We start from the raw sequence: 13,768 nt of genomic DNA on the forward strand, positions 1-13,768 counted from the left end.
ATACACGTGTGGTGCGCAGCGGCATTTAGCGGCCTTCTAATTACCAAAAAGCAACACCAAATCCATATATGTCTGCTATTTATGAAAAAAGGGGATTCCAGAGAAGCATTTACAACCATTTGTGCCATAATTGCACAAGCTGTTTGTAAATAAATTCAGTGAGAAACCTAAAGTTTTGTAACAAAATGTGTGAAAGAGTGAACAATTTTTTTTATTTGATCGCATTTGGTGGTGAAATGGTGGCATGAAATATACCAAAATGGGCCTAGATCAATACTTTGGTATCTCTTCTAAAAAAAAATATATACATGTCAAGGGATATTCAGGGATTCCTGGAAGATATCAGTGTTCCAATGTAACTAGCGGTAAGTTTGAAAAAAAGTTGTTTGGAAATAGCAAAGTGCTTCTTGTATTTATTGCCCTATAACTTGCAAAAAAAGCAAAGAACATGTAAACATTGGGTATTTCTAAACTCAGGACAAAATTTGGAAACTATTTAGCATGGGTGTTTTTTGGTGGTTGCAGATGTGTAACAGATTTTGGGGGTCAAAGTTAGAAAAAGTGTGTTTTTTTCCATTTTTTCCTCATATTTTATATATTTTTTTATAGTAAATTATAAGATATGATGAAAATAATGGTATCTTTAGAAAGTCCATTTAATGGCGAGAAAAACGGTATATAATATGTGTGGGTACAGTAAATGAGTAAGAGTAAAATTACAGCTAAACACAAACACTGCAGAAATGTAAAAATAGCCTTGGTCCCAAACGGTCAGAAAATGGAAAAGTGCTGTGGTCATTAAGGGGTTAAATGTGTAGAAATGGCTGACAAAAACAATATTCCTTTGTACATTATTGTGTCACTTTAGACATGTAAACATGTTGTATGGTATGAGTACATTATTGTATAAAACTAAGCAGAACAAGCACTTTAGGCAAGCAAAGCATGCTGTATTGCATTAGTACATTATTATAAAAAGCAAGGCAGAATAAAGCACTTTAGGCATGTAAAAGCATGTTGTATGGTAAATGGCAATATAAAATATATTCCGAAAGACCACATGCTATATACAGTTTTCTGCTACTATGAAAACTGTAATTAAAACATCAAAATCAATATTCCTCTGTATAGTGTTGTAAGATGCAAATGAAAATAATTACTTGACATGTTAAGTTATGTTGTATGTTACATGATAAATGTTAAAGGGACAGTCAACACTTACTTTAACATGTTTTGATATTGAAAATAAAAAAACGGAGGTCCGCCTACACTATACCCCTCCTGCCTTGCCGCCTTGCTTCTGTCCTAATCAGCGTGCAATTTCTGTCCGAGGACTGGATTCTGATTTGCTTATCAGTTGAAGAAGAAGGCAGCTACGTAATGGTGGGGGGAGTTAGGCATCCATATTTACCGGGTATTAGAGTAGTTAGCGACACTGATTAGGACAGAAGCAAGGCAGGAGGGGTGTAGTGTAGGCGGACCTCCGTTTTTTTATTTTCAATATCAAAACATGTTAAAGTAAGTGTTGACTGTCCCTTTAAGCGTTTACCTGAGATGATGCGGATGTGCTGAGGTTTTCAGCCGTTTCACCACATAAAGTAAACCAGTGGCTAGTTTCCAGACAAACTGCTGAGCAGACTTGCTGTGACATCACAAGTCCTTTAGCAAAATGGGAACTAGCATTCATTGTTTACAGTGTTTATACACATGCTGGAAGTGTAATTCCAAAAATAAAAAATTGAATTGTGTTAACAAAACAAAAAAAATTGTACTTGTAATTTGTATGTCACAATTTATGAACAGTAATAAAGAATTACACACACTTGCCTTTTTGAAAGCAATCTTATTCCATAATTAAATGGCAGCTTATGATGGCACAACAAATTGCTGTTGAAACCTTTAAATACTAATCAGTATATTATAGCAAAAGCATAACTATTGTGTTAAAGAGACACAATACAATATATTTTTTTATTTTGTGTAATTTTAGCTTTGTTTTTTTTATAGACTGTCCTCTGGGCAGACTTATCGCCTAGTTCTTTAATAAATACAAAAATCACATTCATGTGATTAACACAGAAAATTATATAAGCTAAAAATAAAATGTGTAACAAAAAACACACACAAATAGTGATGATAATACAGACCAATATGCAGGAATATATCCAAAGTGAAAAGAGTCTTTAATGGAGACAGTCCCACAAATGCAAATAGTTTAAACAATGTTGCTCAAAAGGAAGAGAAACACATCATGGCATAATACTGTGTAAATCTTACTCCCCAGATGGAAGGCAGACCCAGAATACTCAAATTAGTTAGAGCTTCCACAGCTCACGATAATTAGCTTTATTGTGCAGACCCTGCATATCTAGGTAAGCTCAAGAGCAGCAATGCGCTATTGTGAGCTAGTTCCCATTTGGTGGCTTTGTACATATACATTCTGTCATTGGCTCACCAGATATGTTCAGCTATGTCCCAGTAGTGTAATGCAGCTCTCAAGATGGATTTTAACTATGAGTTTAACTATGTTTCAGGGTTTAAACACATGATTCTATGCCAGTAACAGTACAATACTAAAATGCTCTAACGCCTTAGAGCATTTTAATTTTTGTACTTTTATGTCCCTTTAAAAACAATAATAGAGCAGGGTTCTTTAAACCACAGGTTGGAATCCATTACTGGGTCACAATGTGTGTGTTGTAGGAGAGTGTGATTGGTGCTTGTTATATTAGGTGTGTGTTATATACGGAGTGTGTGTGGGATTACCTTTAATAACACTTCCAAGTCTGACTACAAAATTGCAGCTATCTTGTATATCGTATATATACACACGTTTTATCGTGTATAAATGTTTTTTATACCACATGGCCCTGGGTCTTGTGGGGAAAAGTTTGAAGAACCCTGGAATAGAAGTTGCAATAAAGGTGGCGTACAGATAACAGGACGATTGGAGCCATACTCAATTAAAATTGGGTTTACAAGCCACATCACCTGAAAACAATAGCATAGAGAAACATAAAATTAACATAGGAATTGTAGTTCAGGCCCACCAGATTACACTTAACAGCTGGCGCACATGAATGTAATATAGTGGTTTATATAAACAAACACCTTTTATGTCTGTAAACCTAAAGACAAGATTCAAATCGATCTCAGAACAGCCATGTATTACATTTTAGTTAGTAGAATCAGCATCTTTTGGTTTTACACTCTCATAAGGTGAGCGTTAAAAACAGTAGAACCACATAATCAACAAGTGCACAATGCAATACCACTTACTCTGAATTTTAAATGACCAGTAGATTTTTTTCCTGGCAAATGTGGCAATTTGACATCCCCCTATATAACGTGACAGCCATGAGCCAATCACAGAAATGTATACACTCTCAACTCTTACATATGCTCAGTAATTGCTTGTGCCTCAGAAAGTGTGCACATAAAGACAGTGCCCAATTTGATAATGGAAGTAAATTGGAAAGTCTCTAAATTGCATGCTCTATCCGAATTGTGAAAGCTTAATTTTAATTTCTAAATACACATTTTTTAGAACAAGTGGTCTGTACCCATACTTGAACTAGCTGCTATTTAAGGGTTATAATGCCTGACTTGAATGACTGTTCGGGCTACGTTGCAGAGTTGTTAATTGGTCATGAATGTGAAAGGCAATAAAGGAACACTAAATTCTAGATAAAATGATGTACTTCAAGGGATGGGAAAGTCAAAATTAAACTTGCATGATCCAGATAGAGCATGTAATTTTAAGACACTATTAAATTCAGTTCTATTTTCAAATGTGCTTAATTCTCTTAGCATCCCTTGTTAAAAAATGAATATGCACATATCCTACACTACTGGGAGCTGCTGCTAATTGGTGCCTGCACACATTTGTCTCTTGTGATTGGCTAAATAGATATTTTCAGCTTCATGTCAGTAGTGCAATGCTGTCCCTTCAGAAATGGATAACAAGAGAATAAAGAAAATGTGATAATCGAATTAAATTGGAAAGTTGTTTAAAATTGTATGTTCTATCTGAATCATAAAAGAACATTTTGGGGTTTACTATCCCTTTAAACCAAACAGTCTGAGAATAGTATGTATACATATTTTAAAATTATATTCGTTTTTTAAATACAGGTAGCCCTCAGTTTACGCCGGGGTTAGGTTCCAGAAGGAATGGTTGTAAATCGCAACTGTTGTAAATTGAAACCCAGTTTATAATGTAAGTCAATGGGAAGTGAGAGAGTTAGGTTCCAGGACCCTCTCAAAATTGTCATAAGTAACACCTAATACATTATTTTTAAAGCTTTGAAATGAAGACTTTAAATGCTAAACAGCATTAGGCACAGAATATATAATTAAACTAAGTTAAATGAACAAAAACATTTGCTAACACAGCATTATAAACCTAATAAAAATATCACCCAACACAGACTTTACCTGCATTTTTTTGCAAACAGTTCTTTCTATGCATTCCAATCTGGACGGATTTATAGACAGGAAGATCTTGTTCCTTTAAAAGCTGCTCGATAGCTCAGGTCTAGCTAGCTACAATGATTAATTTCAGCCTGCTTGTGTGCTTGGCTTGCATATCTTTTCTGCAACACAAGCAGACGGTTCCACCTACTGGCTATTTTAATTAATGCACTACTTTTCAATAACTGTCACATGACTGAAAAAAAGGTTGTTATTCTGAAGCGGTGCAAATTGAACCGTTGTAAACCGAGGGCCACCTGTATTGAAGAAATAAGTATAAAAGTTTTGACTTCTATAAGTAATGCGTGCCGCCATGTTGAAACCTAGGCTGTGTTTATCTAATCTTTTCTGTGAAGGACAATTAGGGAAAGATATATAAGTCATTGGAGTGTGAAAATAGTAAAAATTATAAATGATGGTTTAAAATTCCTTTACCGTTGCTATATTCCACAGTCACTAACTGGCCTTAGCAGGAGATATACGATAAGAAAAACAGGCTTTTAAACATAGGATAACTACAACTAACCTAAAACATGGCTCCACTCATCACTTTATAGAAACCCATGGAAAATATAAAGCCTATAATTCTCTGACTTAAATTACACAACATAGTAGATATCGCCTGTGAAGCAGCATAAATAACAGGCTTGTCAGAAGTATAACTTATTGTAGGAAACAATACATGCTTGAATTGTTCACATCTCCACCAGGCCTATTGTGTGAAATCGCTATTAAAAAACAAACACACACTCAGGCTAATTTAAGGCTAAATATACTACACTGATTCTTCATCTTAGGACCTTGCAACAACAATTACATATAGTTGACACTAAAGGAGATAAAACCTACTTTTCTGATCATTCTGATTAACTGATATGAAACCCAAATTTTTTTCTTTCATGATTCAGAGAGAACGTGCAATTTTAAACAACTTTCCAATTTACTTCTATTATGTAATTAGTTTTATTCTCTTGGTGTCCTTTGTTGAAAGGCATGCCTAGGTAGGCTCAGGAGCTGCCGATTGGTGTCTGCACATATATGCCTTAAGTTATTGTTTCACCCTTGGACATTGCTGTTACTTCAACACGAGAATGAAGCAAATTAGATAATTGAAGTAAATTGGAAAGTTGTTTAAAATTGTATTCTCAATCTGAATCATGATAAAATAATTTGTTTCATGTCCCTTTAAATAACATACAACATTTTCATGTCGTTTACAAGTTAAAGGAATACTAAACCCACAATTTTTCTTTCATGATTCAGATAGAGCATGCACTTTTAAGCAACTTTCTAATTTACTCCTATTATCAAATTTTCTTTGTTTTCTTTGTATCTTTATTTAAAAAGCAGGAATGTAAAGCTTAATAGCCGGCCCATTTTTTGTTTCAGCACCTGGGTAGCACTTGCTGATTGGTAGGTAAAATGTAGACACCAAATTTGGGTTTAGTGTCCCTTTAAGACAGGCATTTTATGTCTTTCAAACCAACAACCTTTTGCTTGATTTTCACATGTAGGGGCCAATTTATCAAGGGCCAAGTGGCCCCTGATGCCCCAGTTATGAATCAGCGGTCTTAAGACCACTGCTCCTTAACCGGTCCGCTGCCTTTAACGCTGCGGACATCAATCCGCCTGATCGTGTTGATTGACACCCCCTGCTAGCGGCCAATCCACAGGGGGGGGGGGCATTGCACAAGCAGTTCACTAGAACTGCTTGTGCAATGTTAAAGGGACATGAAACCCAACATTTTTCTTTCACGATTCAGATAGAGAATAACATTTTAAACAACTTTCCAATTTACTTCTATCATTTAATTTTCTTCCTTCTCTTGTTATCCTTTGCTGAAAGGTTTATCTAGGCAAGCTCAGAAGTAGCAGAGAACCTAGGTTCTAGCTGCTGATTGGTGGCTGCATATATATATATATTGATTGTGATTGGCTCACCAATGTGTTCAGTTAGAAACCATTAGTGCATTACTGCACTTTCAACAAATGATACCAAGAGAATGAAACAAATTAGATAATAGAAGTAAATTAGAAAGTTGTTTAAAATTGAATTCTCTATCTGAATCATGAAAGAAAAAATTTGGGTTTCATGTCCCTTTAAGCGATGTCTGGCGGACATGATACGTTGCTACGCTACAGCGTATCATGTCCGCCAGACTTTGATAAATCGGCCCAGTAGTGTTGAGTATCAAACGTCTCCATTATTGTAAACAAGGTTTCTGTTGCATTTCTTTTTGAATAAGCATGAGAATACCCAGATGGTTTGAAATATGTGGATGCAACCTGTAATTAAATACATCTGAAAATATACCTTTTTTTTCTCCATTTATAGGAATTTTGCTGCCATTGATGTTATGATTTGATAGTCAAGCCTGTGTAGAACTTGGAAAGTTAAAGGGCCATTATACACTCATTTTTTCTTTGCATAAATGTTTTGTAGATGATCTATTTATAAAGCCCATAAAGTTTTTTGTTTTTTTTAAAAATGTATAATTTTGCTTATTTTTAAATAACATTGCTCTGATTTTTAGACTCCTAACCAAGCCCCAAAGTTTTATTTGAATACTGTCAGCTACCTTCTCCAGCTTGCTCCTGTTTGTGTAAATGGTCTTTTCATATGCAAAAGAAGGGGGAGGGGGGGTGTCTTATTTCCCACTTGCAGTGGGCTTTCCAACTACCTTTTCAACAGAGCTAAACTGAAAGCTTCTAAGTAAGTTTTTAAACAGTTTTATACTGGATTTTTATATCAGTATCTGTGCATCTTATTCTTTATAGTAGTGTCTATTTATTACATGCAGTTATATGAAAATGAGTGTATACTGTCCCTTTAATGACTTTTGGTATTTCAATTACAAATGATCTTTCTTCTGTTAAGTGTGATCAGTCCACGGGTCATCATTACTTCTGGGATATTACTCCTCCCCAACAGGAAGTGCAAGAGGATTCACCCAGCAGAGCTGCATATAGCTCCTCCCCTCTACGTCACTCCCAGTCATTCTCTTGCACCCAACGACTAGATAGGATGTGTGAGAGGACTATGGTGATTATACTTAGTTTTATATCTTCAATCAAAAGTTTGTTATTTTAAAATAGCACCGGAGTGTGTTATTACCTCTCTGGCAGAGTTTGAAGAAGAATCTACCAGAGTTTTGCTATGATTTTAGCCGGAGTAGTTAAGATCATATTGCTGTTCTCGGCCATCTGAGGAGTGAGGTAAACTTCAGATCAGGGGACAGCGGGCAGATGAATCTGCATAGAGGTATGTAGCAGTTTTTATTTTCTGACAATGGAATTGATGAGAAAATCCTGCCATACCGATATAATGTCATGTATGTATACTTTACACTTCAGTATTCTGGGGAATGGTACTTCACTAGAATTACACTGTAAGAAATACATAAAGCTGTTTAATAACTAGAGATTATGTTTAACGTTTTTGCTGGAATGTAAAATCGTTTTCATTTGCTGAGGTACTGTGTGAATAAATGTTTGGGCACTATTTTTCCACTTGGCAGTTGCTTAATCTGTTTTTCTGACAGTTTCTGTTCTCCCTCACTGCTGTGTGTGAGGGGGAGGGGCCGTTTTTTGGCGCTTTTTCTATGCATCAAATATTTCAGTCAGCAACTCATTGTATTCCCTGCATGATCCGGTTCATCTCTACAGAGCTCAGGGGTCTTCAAAACTTATTTTGAGGGAGGTAATTTCTCTCAGCAGAGCTGTGAGAATTATAGTTTGACTGAGATAAAAAACGTTTACAGGTATACCTCACTTTACAGCGCTTCACTTTACAGCGATTCGCTAATACAGCGCTTTGTTCAACCTCCAAGCATTTTGAAACAGTGCTGTAAATCATTGTGAGATTGCGAGAAAAGTGACTGGCACCATTTAGTTATGCTTAGTTCACTCTGTTAACTGCATTGCAGTGCAATCTGTGTCTCAGTGCTATAGTCTGGCAAATTTTACTACAGTAATTGTCACTACTTTACAGGTACAGTATTTATTGAATACTTGCTGTGCTAGTGTTAAACTAAACGTAGCACTATTGCACCCCTAATATATGTTAGTTCAAACATGTTTTTAAGATTTTAAACACTGACAAGAAAGCTAAAACTGCCTTGTTTTACTTTAAGGCGGTTTTCACTTTACAGCGGGGCTCCAGTCCCTAACCCGCTGTATGAGCGGGGTATACCTGTATTCTGTAATTTGTTTCCTGCTTTCAGAATTTGTTATCTTTGCTAATGGGATTAAACCTTTGCTAAAGTTGTGTTGTTTACAAGGATTGAGGCTATAACTGTTTCAATTTATTAATTTTCAACTGTCATAGATCTTCTGTGCTTCTTAAAGGCACAGTACATTTTAATATTATTCTAATTGAATTGTATTTCCAAGTTGCAAGTTTATTTGCTAGTGTGTTAAACATGTCTGATTCAGAGGATGATACCTGTGTCATTTGTTGCAATGCCAAAGTGGAGCCCAATAGAAATTTATGTACTAACTGTATTGATGCTACTTTAAATAAAAGTCAATCTGTACAAATTGAACAAATTTCACCAAACAACGAGGGGAGAGTTATGCCGACTAACTCGCCTCACGTGTCAGTACCTACATCTCCCGCTCAGAGGGAGGTGCGTGATATTGTAGCGCCGAGTACATCTGGGCGGCCATTACAAATCACATTACAGGATATGGCTACTGTTATGACTGAGGTTTTGGCTAAATTACCAGAACTAAGAGGTAAGCGTGATCACTCTGGGGTGAGAACAGAGTGCGCTGATAATATTAGGGCCATGTCAGACACTGCGTCACAGGTGGCAGAACATGAGGACGGAGAACTTCATTCTGTGGGTGACGGTTCTGATCCAAACAGACTGGATTCAGATATTTCAAATTTTAAATTTAAACTGGAAAACCTCCGTGTATTACTAGGGGAGGTGTTAGCGGCTCTGAATGATTGTAACACAGTTGCAATACCAGAGAAAATGTGTAGGTTGGATAAATATTTTGCGGTACCGACGAGTACTGAGGTTTTTCCTATACCTAAGAGACTTACTGAAATTGTTACTAAGGAGTGGGATAGACCCGGTGTGCCGTTCTCACCCCCTCCGATATTTAGAAAAATGTTTCCAATAGACGCCACCACAAGGGACTTATGGCAAACGGTCCCTAAGGTGGAGGGAGCAGTTTCTACCTTAGCTAAGCGTACCACTATCCCGGTGGAGCATAGCTGTGCTTTTTCAGATCCAATGGATAAAAAGTTAGAGGGTTACCTTAAGAAAATGTTTGTTCAACAAGGTTTTATATTGCAACCCCTTGCATGCATTGCGCCGATCACGGCTGCAGCGGCATTCTGGATTGAGTCTCTGGAAGAGAACATTGGTTCAGCTACTCTGGACGACATTACGGACAGGCTTAGAGTCCTTAAACTAGCTAATTCATTCATTTCGGAGGCCGTAGTACATCTTACTAAACTTACGGCGAAGAATTCAGGATTCGCCATTCAGGCACGCAGGGCGCTGTGGCTAAAATCCTGGTCAGCTGATGTTACTTCTAAGTCTAAATTGCTTAATATACCTTTCAAAGGGCAGACCTTATTCGGGCCCGGGTTGAAAGAGATTATCGCTGACATTACAGGAGGTAAAGGCCATGCCCTGCCTCAGGACAAAGCCAAAGCCAAGACTAGACAGTCTAATTTTCGTTCCTTTCGTAATTTCAAAGCAGGAGCAGCATCAACTTCCTCTGCACCAAAACAGGAAGGAGCTGTTGCTCGCTACAGACAAGGCTGGAAACCTAACCAGTCCTGGAACAAGGGCAAGCAGACTAGGAAACCTGCTGCTGCCCCTAAAACATGAATTGAGGGCCCCCGATCCGGGATCGGATCTAGTGGGGGGCAGACTTTCTCTCTTCGCCCAGGCTTGGGCAAGAGATGTTCAGGATCCCTGGACGCTAGAGATAATATCTCAGGGATACCTTCTGGACTTCAAATACTCTCCTCCAAGAGAGAGATTTCATCTGTCAAGATTGTCAACAATCCAGACAAAGAAAGAGGCGTTTCTACGCTGCGTACAAGAGCTCTTGTTAATGGGAGTAATCCATCCAGTTCCACGATCGGAACAGGGACAGGGGTTTTACTCAAATCTGTTTGTGGTTCCCAAAAAAGAGGGAACTTTCAGACCAATCCTGGACTTAAAGATCCTAAACAAATTCCTAAGAGTTCCATCGTTCAAGATGGAGACTATTCGGACAATTTTACCTATGATCCAAGAGGGTCAATACATGACCACTGTAGATTTAAAAGATGCTTACCTTCACATACCGATTCACAAAGATCATTATCGGTACCTAAGGTTTGCCTTCCTAGACAGGCATTACCAGTTTGTGGCTCTTCCATTCGGATTGGCTACAGCTCCAAGAATCTTCACAAAGGTTCTGGGTGCTCTTCTGGCGGTACTAAGACCGCGGGGAATCTCGGTAGCTCCATACCTAGACGACATTCTGATACAAGCTTCAAGCTTTCAAACTGCCAAGTCTCATACAGAGTTAGTGCTGGCTTTTCTAAGGTCACATGGATGGAAGGTGAACGAAAAGAAAAGTTCACTCGTTCCACTCACAAGAGTTCCCTTCCTGGGGACTCTTATAGATTCTGTAGAAATGAAGATTTACCTGACAGAGGACAGGCTAACAAGACTTCAAAGTGCTTGCCGCACCCTTCATTCCATTCAACACCCGTCAGTGGCTCAATGCATGGAGGTAATCGGCTTAATGGTAGCGGCAATGGACATAGTACCCTTTGCACGCTTACACCTCAGACCACTGCAACTGTGCATGCTAAGTCAGTGGAATGGGGATTACTCAGACTTATCCCCTTCTCTGAATCTGGATCAAGAGACCAGAAATTCTCTTCTATGGTGGCTTTCTCGGCCACATCTGTCCAGGGGGATGCCATTCAGCAGACCAGACTGGACAATTGTAACAACAGACGCCAGCCTTCTAGGTTGGGGTGCCGTCTGGAATTCTCTGAAGGCCCAGGGACAATGGAGTCAGGAGGAGAGTCTCCTGCCAATAAACATTCTGGAATTGAGAGCAGTTCTCAATGCCCTCCTGGCTTGGCCCCAGTTGACAACTCGGGGGTTCATCAGGTTTCAGTCGGACAACATCACGACTGTAGCTTACATCAACCATCAGGGAGGGACAAGAAGCTCCCTAGCTATGATGGAAGTATCAAAGATAATTTGCTGGGCAGAGTCTCACTCTTGCCACCTGTCAGCAATCCACATCCCGGGAGTGGAGAACTGGGAGGCGGATTTCTTAAGTCGTCAGACTTTTCATCCGGGGGAGTGGGAACTTCATCCGGAGGTCTTTGCCCAAATACTTCGACGTTGGGGCAAACCAGAGATAGATCTCATGGCGTCTCGACAGAACGCCAAGCTTCCTCGTTACGGGTCCAGATCCAGGGATCCAGGAGCAGTCCTGATAGATGCTCTGACAGCACCTTGGGACTTCAGGATGGCTTACGTGTTTCCACCCTTCCCGTTGCTTCCTCGATTGATTGCCAGAATCAAACAAGAGAGAGCATCAGTGATTCTAATAGCACCTGCGTGGCCACGCAGGACTTGGTATGCAGACCTGGTGGACATGTCATCCTGTCCACCTTGGTCTCTACCTCTGAAACAGGACCTTCTGATACAGGGTCCCTTCAAACATCAAAATATAACTTCTCTGAAGCTGACTGCTTGGAAATTGAACGCTTGATTTTATCAAGACGTGGATTTTCTGAGTCAGTTATTGATACCTTAATACAGGCTAGGAAACCTGTTACCAGAAAGATTTACCATAAGATATGGCGTAAATACCTATATTGGTGTGAATCCAAAGGTTACTCTTGGAGTAAGGTTAGGATTCCTAGGATATTGTCTTTTCTACAAGAAGGTTTAGAAAAGGGTTTATCTGCTAGTTCATTAAAGGGACAGATCTCAGCTCTGTCCATTCTGTTACACAAACGTCTGTCAGAAGTTCCTGACGTCCAGGCTTTTTGTCAGGCTTTGGCCAGAATTAAGCCTGTGTTTAAAACTGTTGCTCCACCATGGAGTTTAAACCTTGTTCTTAATGTTTTACAGGGCGTTCCGTTTGAACCCCTTCATTCCATTGATATAAAGTTGTTATCTTGGAAAGTTCTATTTTTAATGGCTATTTCCTCGGCTCGAAGAGTCTCTGAATTATCAGCCTTACATTGTGATTCTCCTTATTTGATTTTTCATTCGGATAAGGTAGTCCTGCGTACTAAACCTGGGTTCTTACCTAAGGTAGTTACTAACAGGAATATCAATCAAGAGATTGTTGTTCCTTCTTTATGCCCAAATCCTTCTTCAAAGAAGGAACGTCTACTGCACAACCTGGATGTAGTCCGTGCTCTAAAATTTTACTTACAGGCAACTAAGGAATTTCGACAAACGTCTTCTCTGTTTGTCATTTACTCTGGGCAGAGGAGAGGTCAAAAAGCTTCCGCTACCTCTCTTTCTTTTTGGCTTCGTAGCATAATTCGTTTAGCTTATGAGACTGCTGGACAGCAGCCTCCTGAAAGAATTACAGCTCATTCTACTAGAGCTGTGGCTTCCACTTGGGCCTTCAAGAATGAGGCCTCTGTTGAACAGATTTGCAAGGCTGCAACTTGGTCTTCGCTTCATACTTTTTCCAAATTTTACAAATTTGACACTTTTGCTTCATCGGAGGCTATTTTTGGGAGAAAGGTTCTTCAGGCAGTGGTTCCTTCTGTATAAAGAGCCTGCCTATCCCTCCCGTCATCCGTGTACTTTTGCTTTGGTATTGGTATCCCAGAAGTAATGATGACCCGTGGACTGATCACACTTAACAGAAGAAAACATAATTTATGCTTACCTGATAAATTCCTTTCTTCTGTAGTGTGATCAGTCCACGGCCCGCCCTGTTTTTAAGGCAGGTAAATATTTTTTAATTTATACTCCAGTCACCACTTCACCCTTGGCTTTTCCTTTCTCGTTGGTCCTTGGTCGAATGACTGGGAGTGACGTAGAGGGGAGGAGCTATATGCAGCTCTGCTGGGTGAATCCTCTTGCACTTCCTGTTGGGGAGGAGTAATATCCCAGAAGTAATGATGACCCGTGGACTGATCACACTACAGAAGAAAGGAATTTATCAGGTAAGCATAAATTATGTTTTTAACACATGGTTTGCATGTTCCAGCTATGCAGTTACAATACGTGTTAAGAGAAACTAAAATGTATTGTTTCCTATATAAGGTCGTGCCCTAGAATGTTTC

At 38.9% G+C, this 13,768-nt stretch overlaps 1 protein-coding gene across 5 annotated transcripts in view; it reads left to right on the forward strand.

Moving 5' to 3' along the window:
• TET3 (tet methylcytosine dioxygenase 3) overlaps positions 1-13,768 on the forward strand; it is a 206,418-nt gene that overhangs the window by 136,051 nt on the left and 56,599 nt on the right. The window lies entirely within an intron of this gene.

Source organism: Bombina bombina, chromosome 6 (assembly GCF_027579735.1).
Source record: "Bombina bombina isolate aBomBom1 chromosome 6, aBomBom1.pri, whole genome shotgun sequence".
In the NCBI taxonomy this organism is placed as follows: domain Eukaryota; kingdom Metazoa; phylum Chordata; class Amphibia; order Anura; family Bombinatoridae; genus Bombina; species Bombina bombina.